This window comes from Alligator mississippiensis, chromosome 3 (assembly GCF_030867095.1).
Source record: "Alligator mississippiensis isolate rAllMis1 chromosome 3, rAllMis1, whole genome shotgun sequence".
NCBI classification, from domain to species: domain Eukaryota; kingdom Metazoa; phylum Chordata; order Crocodylia; family Alligatoridae; genus Alligator; species Alligator mississippiensis.
The window spans coordinates 285,958,125-285,970,236 of NC_081826.1; the positions used below are offsets into that span (position 1 = coordinate 285,958,125).

Consider the following 12,112-nt stretch of genomic DNA (forward strand, 5'->3'; position numbering starts at 1 on the left):
GAGAAGTCTGCCACAGGGCACTAAGGTGCCTGCTCCTTTAAGAGCAGAAACTGTCTAGGGAGAGGGCTCCTAGAGCCAGACAGAAGCCCACAGGTGTGAGTTACTATGGCAACAGGCTAATGAGTAAATTAGCCTGCACCTCCACCCAGGCAGCTGACTGGAAGAGGTAGGGCCCTGGGCATATATAAACCCCAGGGCTGAGACTAGAGGTTCCATTCTCTGGCAGCAGCTAAGAAGAAGGAGCCTTCAGGGAAAAATTGCCTGGGGATTGCCTGATATGCTGCATGCTGGGCTAATGGGGCTCCAGGAACTCAACAGGTACCTTAGCCTACAAAGCACTTAGTGCTGGGGGCGGTTTGACCTTTAAAAGGGACAGAGCAAACCCTGAACTGCTTATATTATGTCATAGCCCAGGGGCTCATATTTAAGTTGCTGTTTATAAATTCTGGTGGATTGGGCTGAAGCTATTGGGGAAGGAGGAAGCCTCATTGGGGGCCCACCACGGTGTGGGAACCCAGCGCCAGAGCGGGGCACAGCAATAAGGGGATGAGCAGACCCCAATGCCAGAGTGGGACATAGCAACAAGGGCTGCAGAGAGCCTGGTGAGGACAAGAGGCTGAGTGGTACCAAGGCCCCAGGAGAGACAGCGTTTAAATACCAATTGTGAGGCTTGGGACATGGTAAAGGGGGGTGGTTTTGGAGCCACGCATCTAGTCCCTAAGGCTGAGGGTGTCCCATGAGGCATCCATGTTGAAGCGGGACCCCAAAGGGGTCTAAGAACCCACAGGGGTCAGTGGGGTCCATCGAGACCGTGTCCAGAATACCAACTTGAGGGCAGCTTCCCAATTTTATTAGAATTGCCAGCAAGATGTGGCGAGTGAGAAAGAGGGTACCTGTTGGGCAGGATTGGCACAGTCAAGGAGCCCTAGGGGTATCACGGCCATCCCGGGGGACCCTGTGCCATGACAAAGTTGAAAGCAATAGTTCTCAATGGACATGTCTGCACGAGACACTACTATGCAGTCATTATTGTGCATTTATTTAGTACTTGCATTAGCAGTAATCTTAGTTGCTGGACAGTAGCATCTCATGTAGATGTGCCCATTGAGAACCACTACTTTAGACTCTCCAAAGCACTTAAGACAAGTGATGCTACTGTGCAGTAGCCTAATAATACTGCACAGTTGTGCATTAGCACTGTCTGTGCTGTGATGAGCTACTGCACAGTATTTGGCTACTGTGCAGTCAGCGTCTCATGTAGCTGCACCCAATCTTTAGATTCAAGGAATCCCTTTATAGGCTCAAAATACTTCTCCATAACTTTGGTGAATTGAGCAGCATCCCCTTTAAAAAAACTAACATTTATCATGCATTGCTTGCCTCTTGGCAGAGGGCCCAGGCGGTGAGGGAAGAGCCAGGCAGGGACCCTGCCTGTGCCACGGCCTGTATTTATCATCTTATCTCACACCTTGTGGCACCTTCAAAGCACCTCATGACACCCCAGGATGCCCTGACACCCTGGTTGAGAGTCAGTTGTTTACAGCTTTAAATCCAGAAGTGGAAAAAATGAGAGATGGGAGAGGACTTGTCTTGGGTCATTCAGGGAATCTGTAGCATAGGATAGCATCTACATCTTTGACTTCTGATCTTGCACTCTATCAAGTGCCTCTCCAAAAAGGGCCTCTTTGTTCTGTACAATGCTTATTCTAGATTAATAGTGGAATGGAATAATTCATGTACCCACATCAGAAAATTTTAGATTGAGTTTTGCTGGCATTCTAGCTATTCAGCTACTATAGAAATTCAGCAAGCTACATAACTTTTGATTTCAAGAGTCGGGGAAGGACTGATTCTATTTTTCTGTGGAAAGAAATACCTCCAGAATATGAGCTAGCTGAATTTCAGCTGTACAGCTTCAAAGTCAAAATTAGTGAAGTGTTTGGTATTTTTTTACATGTGAAAATAACAGCATATGGTAAAACAAAGTCTCCTGTATAGGGTGTTATCTCAAAGACAAGATCAGTTCTATAATATTCAAGAAACTGAATATATTTAAAAAAAAATATTTGATATATTTGAAGATATGTTGATAAAGAACAGGAGAAAAGTGTCTTGGGTAAAAATGTGAGGTCAGTGGAGTGATTTTTGTTTATGCTGTGGATGGATTTGGCCGGCTGTACCAGAGACCAAAAGAAATGTCGATCTGTGCAGAACGATTTGAAGAATCTTTATTTGTTTGTTTATTTATTTTTCAGCGCTGGACTGGGCTTTTAACTGTATTTTCAACTTGGATAGAGACTTTAGTTGAGATTCCATTTTGTCTCTAAGATGTCTAAAACTTTTTTGCTACAGCTCAAAAAAAGCGTGCCTCTGTCTCTCTTGCCTCTGGGATCTGATACTGTTCTCCCCAGGGTTGCCCAGGTCACTCATTCTCTCTGGGCCAGACTTGTGGCCCTTTAATTATGTTAGGATTTAACTTGGCTTTCTTGTTCAGAAGGATGGATGTCTACCTGGAGCAGGTGGCAGCAGGACAAACCCCTCTTGCCAATAGCCTTGTCACTGAGGCATCCATTGAGGGAGTGGAGAACTGGATTCTAGGCCCATCTAACCCTGAGGGGGTTAGAAACCATATTTCCCACTTTTGTTGAAAGTATGCTAACCGTAAGACTATAACCTAGCTTAGACTGAGGGCATCTTCCATCATTGCTATTGAAGCTGGGCACCTGAGTGATGTAAGAGGCCCCAGGACCAAAAGGTGAGCATGTAAGATGGTGCTTTGTTAATGAAAGGACTACTTGGTTTCTGTGTGCAACTCTCCATTCTTGTGAGTGACCTAAACAAAGCCACTACATAGTATCAGAAGAAACTCAGCATTAAAAACAGGGCTGGCCCACCATTTTTGGGCCCCTCTTGCATTTTGGGCAGCAGCGGAGGGTAGGGGGTGAACAGCTGGATATGAAACTGGTAGCGGCAAGTGGCTAGACACGGGGGCATAGGCAGAGGAAGAAAACAAAATGGGGGGGGCTGAGCATGTGCTCACACATGCTTTCCCCCCCCCCCGCCATGGGGAAAGTCTGAGTGGGGAGGGGGAAAGGGCCAAGGTGGGAGCGGCATTGCCCGGCGCTGCATTGCCCCAGCTACCTCCCGGCCCTGGCCACACCAGCCCCAGATGCCACACCGGCCATGGCTGCCTCCCAGATCTGGCTGCACTGGCCCCAGCCCCAGCTGTCTCCCAGCCCTGGCCACACAAGTCCCAGTGCCTGGCAGCCTCCTTGCTGCTCTGCTGGCCGCAGCTGCCTCTTGGCCACACTGGTGCTGGCCGGGCCAGCCTCTTCCATCTCCCGGCCCCAGCACCTGCCCTGGCTACACCAGCCCTGGCCCTGGTTGCCTCCCCACACTGGCTCCAGTCTGGGGGGGCCAGAGCTGGGGGTTGGAGCAGGGCCAGCCTTGGCAGCACTGCTGAGATCCTCCAGAGGTGCAGTGCTGATCAGCCAAGGTAGGGAGGGCACGTGGCCCCCTGATCTTTGCATGAGTGAGGGTGGGCCACAGTTACGAGTGGGGCTCAGTCTCTGCTCCATGTCTCTGCATCAGTGCTGCCATGTGTATCCCGCTGCTGGGTGTGCTGGGCAGTGTGGCACATGGCGGCACCTGTGGCTTTCGAAGCGGCAGTGGCGAGGCATGGAGACATGGAGCAGAGGCTGAGCCCAGCTCGCAGCTGTGGCCCTTTCAAAGATGGGGGGCCATGTGCTTTGGTGCTGCATCTCTGGAAGAGCTGCTGGGCTCTGATTGTCCCATGACCCGGCTGGGCCAGGGCCCCAGTCATCGTGAATGGGGCCTGGGTCGGGTCGTGGGACAATTCCCACAGTGCAGGAGGGAGTGGGCCAGGGGCAGGGGTGAATGATTCGCCCTTCTCCTACCCCTCTCTCTTTCTCCTGCACTGTGGAGGTCTTGATCTGCCTTCCCCCCAAGCCCATGGAAATATAAAAAACAGATTAAAAGAAATTTGCCTGCCTGCTCTGATCCTGCCAGCGAGTGTGCAGGGTAGCTCAGCGTGACCGTCCCTCCCCCCCGTTGTAGGACCCTGTGGCTGGGCTGCCCTAAAACAATGCCTGCTGCTGCCCTGTGTCTGGGGGGCTGAGACCTGTTCCCCCCCACTTCCACTGCCTATGCACAGGGGTCCCCTTAGCTGTGGGGCCCCCTGTGGCTTCAGGTTTTGCAGTATAGGACAGGCTGGCCCTGATTTAAAAAAGAAAGTGTGCATCAAAGGTACGGACACAGCATGTTTGCAACAGATGTGGATTGCATACAAGATAGGAGGAGCACTGACTTCTGAAGAAGAAGTGAATGAATTGGCACAAAGTGAACGTTTTTGCATGAATATGCTGCAGAGGCAAATAGACAAGTTTGAAGCAGTCGGAGAAAAATCTACAAAGAAAAAGAAATTGGAAAAGAATGACACGGCATCTCATTACAAAACCACCTAAAGAAAAAAGATGGTGAAGCCTATATAATTGTTGCAGTTGCTCCAGAAAAACTTCCCATACAATTTAAGAGGCACAAGTGAACACAATCCCAGAGACAGCGTGGGGAAAAGTCTAACTCATACGGCATTGAGATCATCAATACCAAGACTAGCAAGACATTCTGGAGGCCATCTACTCTGAATAGCGGGGAAATTAGATTTTAATGCAGGTATAAGGAAAATGTTATTGTCTAGGTTTCTATGTATTAAATATGTCAGCAAAATCAACCCTTATGTTTGCATTAAACATCTTATTTCCTCACTATGTAGGGTAGGTGGCCTCCATAATGTTTTCCCAGTCTTGATATTGATGGCATTAGTGTCATACTGGCTAGATTTTTTCCATAAATTGTCTCCTGAATTAAGTCTTTGGTGTTATCCTAGCACAGAAACTGAACTGCTGAAACAACTCAGTTCTACATAATATAGAGAATTATTTAGGAGAAATTAGAGATGTGTACTGCCCCTAAAAGTGGAACCACACCTAAGGAAGGAAATATGTACTATCTTGTTGAAATGAGTGAGGAGAGTGATCCCAACAACCGCATATAAGCTCTTATGGGCAGCAAAAACAAAGAGCTGAATTAGAACCAGCACAAAAACAATTTTATATATTCATCTCTATTTTCACATCGTAAGAGAATAGTAATAGTTAGTCTCCTAACCATGACAGAAGATTTAATTTCAAACCCCAAGAGATCCTACCTGGAGTATTTTGTCCCGTTTGGGGTCCGACACTTTAAGAAGTAGGAGGACAGTTAGGAAAGTGTCCAGTGCAGAGCAAAAGAAATGATTAGGGGCCTGGGAAGCAAAACTTAGGAGGAAAGGATGGAAGAACTTGGGTTATTTAGTCTGGAGAAGAGAAGATACAGGAGATTTGATAACAGCTTTCAAATACCTGAAGGGTGACTACAGAGAGGCTTTCTCTATGGCTCTAGAGGACTAGGACTAGGAGCAATGGCCTCAAGTTGCAGCAGGGAAAATAAGTTGAAGATTAGGAGGAATTTTTGGTCAAATTTTGGACAAGCTACCTGGAGAACTGAGGAGTCTCCATCCTTGGAAGTTTTCAACATCAGGTTAGACCAGGGGTATGCTATTCCTTTCTGAGAGATTCAAAACCAGATAAAATAAGGACTTAGGTGCCTTAATTAAGGATTTAGGTGTTAGATTCCACTTTGGGCACCCAAGTTGAAATATGTGATCCTGAAAACTCCTGCTTTTCTGCTGCCTAACCCTGATAGCAGCTGACCTCCATAAGCATCTTTATTTCTTAATTTCTCCAGTCCCCCAATGTATGATGTCCTCCCTTCATGTGGACCTTAGACTGCCTCCAGGCCTGACAAGGCTGAGTTGTTGGGCACCTACCACATCTTTGCCCAATTAGTCAGCAGAACCAGCAGGGTACAATACTGTACACTATCAAACAGAAACAGCAACATGAACACAATTAACCCTCATTCTGGCTCCAACCACCCAGAACTAAAAAATACATGAATTGCATGAGCAATCACTGTTTCAATGCTGCCATGTTACGGAGCAGGTGAGATGACTATCTGGGTTGCTGAATATTATCTTAAGTACTTTCGTGGCTTCCTTTATTTGTACCTGAGCAATTCATCACCTTTAATGTGTTTTTTCTGCAGAGTACCCTGGAGAAATCAGGAAGTACTATTCTTATTCTGTATTTATGGACCTGTAGCACCAAGCCATTTAATTTATTCCTTAAGGTCACTATACCAGGGTGCCATCCCCAGGGGTGGCTGTAAGCCCCTGGAGGCCCCAAAATTACCCTTTTCTTCCTGCTCACTCTTGGAACAATCTCCCCTTCACTTGTGTGCTACATATTGATAAAAGGGAGGCTACCGCAGGGCTTCCAAGATCTGGTCTTGCCCTAAGGACTACTAGGTTGTGGTCCTTTGCCTTCTGGGCTAGTTGCATGGCTCCATACCTCCCCTACAGTATGCCCCATGCCTCGCAGATTTTGAGTCACCAGTTGGGTGGGACACTTGTCCCTTCATTTCCAGGCCTTCTTTCCTTTGTTGGGGTTTTAGCCTTCCTGTCTTCTGCCCCTCTACTCTGGCTGGTCCTGCAGCCAAAGTCCACTGTGCTAGCCTGGCTTCTGGGTCCCAGCCTCTGCTCTGCCAGTTCTCAGCCCCTGCTCCGCAATCACGAGGTGGGGGCTGGAGAGCCTATTCCCTGCTCAGCTCTGATCATGGATGTGGGTGGGGAACAGGTTCCCCAGCCCCTGCCATTAGGGAGCTACCAGCGCCAGCTCCATGACAGTGGAGCTGCTGCTGGGAGATGAGGAGCTCCAAGCGCCCTGCTCCCCGGTCATGATGGCGAAGCAGGGGCTGAGAGATGAGAATTGCCCAGTACCCAATCATGATTTTCGAGCGGGGGAAGGAGTGGGGCTTGGAGCTCCCTGCTGCTTGGGTAGGGGGACATAGTCTGCTCCCAGTCTCCAGTGGCAGAGCCCACCCCAGCAGCAAGCAGCTCCCAGCGGCAGGGAGCAATCTCTCATCCCCTGGTGGCTGGCTGACTGGGAGCAGATTTTGTCCCAGTCAGGTGACTACACATGTGTTACTGTGCAGGAACGATTCACGAGTAAATTTGCTACTTGCAGTTGCAGATAGTCAAGAAGGGCTTGATGTAGGAACTTAGAGGAAATCTTCCTGGGGCCTGAGCCACCACTGATTATGCTTTGAGCTACAAGCAGAAAATAAAATGATCTCTTCATATGGTAGAATCTGTACAGCAGACTTTCAGATGCAGGAGTTGTTGACACATTTTTATTTTTAACATGGCATGAATCAACTTATTTCTTGAAGATATTTTTATGACTATTTTATATGTGCATACGCACTATGTTGGATTAGTTATTCTTCTAAAATTCATGCCCCTACGTGCTGTTAACATAACATCCAAGCTTCTTCTGTGTCAAAGTACAGTGCAGATGAGGGGCACAAAGAACGACTTTTATTGGAAGCAAAGTGGCTATTCATCTGTGAAAAAGTCTATAGCAACAAAACAATAAAATTCAAACCCTGAATCTGAGAGAAGCAATGGCGTGGAACCAAGGGTGTTTTTGCTAAAGCTTCCTTCTGTTTTGCTCAGTGACATGTCACACTCATTATATTTGATTCATTGGTTTCAGTGTTTAGAGCTGAGCACTGGTTTCAGCAACCAATTTTAAAAGGGGGGAAAAAAAAAAGATTGCTTAGAAACCAGGATGAGCACCAGTAACCCTGATTGTTTTAGACACGGTCTTATGATGAGCCATAATACCAGAAATGGTCAGGACACCACTAAACCTGAGCATGCACTTCAAGGATTTGGATTGTGCAGTGTTTGAACAGGATTAAAAAGAAGAGTTTCTCATGATGTCAAAATCTGAGACAACATTAAGTCATATTCAGCATCATGTCAGCTAATCGTGATTAAAACCTGCTAGTTTCTCAGGGAGAGTGACCCCAAAGTCAAGGTCAGGCCAGTGTCATTTAATTCCTGAGCTTCCACTTGTGTTCAAACATGGTCATGTTTTCTAATATGAACAAGCCCCTCATGTGCCAGGTGGGGATTGTACTGTGTTCTGTTGACTGCACTCAATGCCCATTGGAGGTTTTGGGTTAAGTATTCCCAGCATACTAACCCATCTATAAAATGGGGAGAACGTTAATACCTATTTGCCTATTTCCCATGCTAATATTTCATGTAACCAGTGGTTTATCAATGGTAAGATATGCTCAATATCAAGAATGAGAATTGCAGAGCTCATTGAATTACCTTCTAGTTAGTTTGCCATGCAGTAGGCCTTGGAGCTCATTATAGCTGCCTCAGCAGATGGTTTTTAAGTTATCTGCTTTAACTGCTTTAGTTTTTCAAAACTATTAGAAAACAGGCATGCAAATAGAAGAGGGTGAGGGTGCAAATATATTTTACACCATCTTGCTGGCAGGTCAGATAAAAGCACCTTCCCCCCCCCCTTTTTTTTTTATAAGCCTACATCCTATAATCTTTATCAAGCTCTTTCTCAGGAAAAAAAAAAATCTACTTGAGTCAGTGAGGGTCTTGCCTGACTAAGGACTATAGATAGATCTTGGCCATTTGTTAAGTAATTTCCTGACTTTCTGCTTTTGCTTGTATTTTCTGGTCAAAGATGATGGGCACTCCTCTGCTTGTCCTAAGGTGCTTCTCTGTTTCAGTCCAGAGAAAGAATTGCTGGAATTGGAAAGAAATGTTTCCTTATGTAGCATGGCGCCTCCACTTTGTCTTCCAAGGAGAGCAAGATTTTTTGAAAGGGGAGAAAGGAAGAGAGAATAATGGCAGATATTCTCTCCAGCAATTTCAGCATGGCTTCAGAGGTGAACTTGATCAAAAAGAAGGGAGGTAGCAGCATAACTGAAAGAGCATACAGACATAAGACCCTGTGTGGCTGTTTCAGCCCTTAACCAATTAGTGTTTTTTGTGACAGTTTCTGGGACCTAGTTCTTTTTCCTGATGATGGCAATAATAGGTTTCCTTTTGACTAATTCTCTCTCTCGTTCAGCAGCACTGGCTTCATTGCTACATTGGGGATAAATTTTTGACTGGATCCATATGGTAGTCCTTTCTTAAATCTACATCAAGTCATGTTCTTAATACTCAATTTAGTTTTAGGATCATCTGAAATTCCCTATTGTTACTTTATCATCAGTAGAGCTCCATGAGTATTGCAAAAGTGGGAACGCTGTTGGAAACCAGCTGCCAGCACTTTCTATTCATTGTCATCCAGTGCTCCTCTGAGTTTAGCTGATGAATTTGCCTTTAGTTATGTCTGAACTATGTATGGCAAGTCTATGACCCCCACAAACATAGTAAACATGAAGAATGTGCTAGAGAAGTGGTGCAGCAACAGCCTTTGGATCCCTATGCTGCCTTTCCCTGAATACAGTGGACAACAAGTGTGAGATCTAATTCGGCTCATTAGACCTAAAGGAGCTAATTATGAAGTACATAACCCAGTGTCCTGAAAGCTCAGGTTTGGGCAATTTTTGTGTTGTAGGATGTGAACAAAGCAACACTTGCAGGGCTGGGTTGTGTGTTAAATAAGCACCAGCTGTTGTGGTGGCAAGGTCTGGTTTTGGTAGAAGACGTCCCATTCATTTCCATGGGAGTTTCACCCATGCCAGTTGCAGCAGAAACTGGTCTCAAACCTCTAATTAATGCTATACATCTTCTATATATCTACTGAGTGTCAGACAAGAATATTGAGTCCTCATTTTAAATAAATATTGAAGAACCTGTAACCAGCTTGCTAATATTATTATTTTGTTGAGTAGGCCATGATCCCTCTTCTCTTGTTTAAAATTAAAAAAAAAAGGAACAAGGCACAGAGAGGTGGGAGAGTACAGATGGACAGATGCTATAATCAGATTAAGAAAAGGAGACTTCTTATTCCAGTCAGGTAGTGGGTTATTAATTCCCTCAAGTGGTTCTGCACATGTCATAAACCACAAGAGCAGTTTAGCTCGAGAGGTTCACAAATGTCAGCGGGACCCCAGGAATTACAGCTATCTCGGATATTGCCTGTTATGTCGGGTATATTATCCTTCCCCCAAAGAAAAAGCAACACGGCAATGTTAAAAATACCTGAATACATTTTGGAACATTAAGCATAAAATATGTTGTGATATCTATTTAATGCACACCATATATTTCCCAATGGAAAATATAATGTAAGGAAAAAGCTGGCACTTAAACCCAGCATTCGGCTACATTTCTGCAAGTCCCAGTGCTCACTTCCCACAATTAGAGATGCCAACAAGCTCTCCAAGGTTATGGTGCCTCGGTTTTGTGTCAAATGCTTTTGCTTCAAGTTTTAGCACTCCTCTTATGCTCACAAGCATATCTCTTTGATTGTCATGGGGCTGGAAAATAAAGAATGAGGAAAAAGTGGCTCGGCTGTCTCAGAGGAGAAATTGTATAGTTTGGTTTTCAAGTTGAGCTCACAGGGCGCTGTTCAGGAAAGAACATTATGCAGTCTTTCAGCATGAAAACTCACAAGATTATGTCTCTCACCTGTTGAAATGACTCAGAAATCCATACCCCATTCTGCAGCCACCTTATTATCTCATCTAATTACAGTACAAGTTCTAACCGCAGGGATGTTTGATAATCTGCTAAAAAGGAAAGTTCCTCAGTTGGACTCTAAATGTCCATGCAGCAATGTTTTTACATGTGGAAACTTTGAGAAATTTTTTTAAAGCCCACGTAATAATAAAAGTTTTGCAGGATCAAGGACAAGTTGCCTTTTTATTTTCTAACTACTGTGATTTTTCTTCCTGTCACTTGGAGGGGCACAGCAAAAAATTGGGACTAAAAAGGGACTGATAATTTTTATCCTAAAATTTCTCTTAGATGCTTAACTATAGCTAAGTTTCACACTCCGTGGCCACAACAATTTGGATTTTTGTTAAATAGAGCTTATAATTGGTAGGTAACATATTTTCTTTACTGCACATTAAAGCTTCCCAACAACTAAATTAATAGTCAGATTGTGTTACTGATTTATTTCTGTATTGGAAATGGGTCAGGCTTGAGTCTGGACAACTTCCTACTGTGCATTTTCTCTGCAATTCTTTGGTACAGTAGTGAAGGATTAATTTTATGGGGAGTGTAATGGTTACAGTATGCTGGTACCTTGTTTACTTGGACTTTGTAAGTCCCACAACTCATAATACACACACAATAAACAGTAATTTTCTCTTTCCAGAAAATATGTAATAGCTGACTGCTCTACTATAATTTTACACAATACAACAGAACACATTTACTTACTGAGGGTAAAGCATCGTTACGAACAAACCGAGCAGAGATTTAGAATCCGGCCCCAAATAGGTTAAGGGAACTTCCCTGTAATCAAATTGCATACGTCCACCTCATTTATACATTTAATTATTTTAATATGATTTTGATTGTTGAAAAGTATGTCGTACCAAGACAGTCTGTAATAAAACCCATTTTGTTTAGCAGTGCTAATTGTTGCATTTCTTTGTTTGCATGCAGCCAAAATGTCACCAGTGGGGATAGAAAGTAAATGACTTTCCAACAGAGCAAACAAAAAGTAGACTAGAAGAAATGATCAGGGACAAATACATTGCAAGTGTTTAAGTTTCACCACATGCGTAGCTCTATTTTCTTTAAGAATCTTTGTTTAAAATAAAAACAACTATATATATTTTAAACACAATCCTGTACAGAAAGTGTTTTTTGTTGGTTTTGTTTTTTAATACTATTGATAAAATAGTAATTCAGAAACTGAAGTCTGAATGGAAAGTAACTGCTTTAACAGCTTCTATGCAGTTTTATTAGGTACAGGTTATATTGGAAAGGCCAATATTAATAGAGAAATAATCTTACACTATAATTCAGAGTAGATGATGTTTCAAAACAAGATGCATGAAACAACATATTAAAATTAATTCAGCATTACCTCCTGAGGAACAGGCACAGAAACCAAAGGGAGGTGCCAGGAAAAAAATATTCTACATACCAGGGTAGCCTATCTGTTACTGTGTTTCCTACAGCTGTCTGAAATTCAGATCCAATAAT

General features: G+C 44.3%; 1 long non-coding RNA gene across 1 annotated transcript in view; it reads left to right on the plus strand.

Annotated features, from left to right (window-relative positions):
• Positions 1-229: 229 nt before the first annotated feature.
• Positions 230-12,112, plus strand: part of LOC132249651 (uncharacterized) — a 90,428-nt gene continuing 78,545 nt past the window's right edge. Inside the window, exon 1 of the long non-coding RNA XR_009461170.1 lies at positions 230-318. This is a non-coding gene — a long non-coding RNA (uncharacterized LOC132249651). The remainder of the gene's footprint in view (positions 319-12,112) is intronic.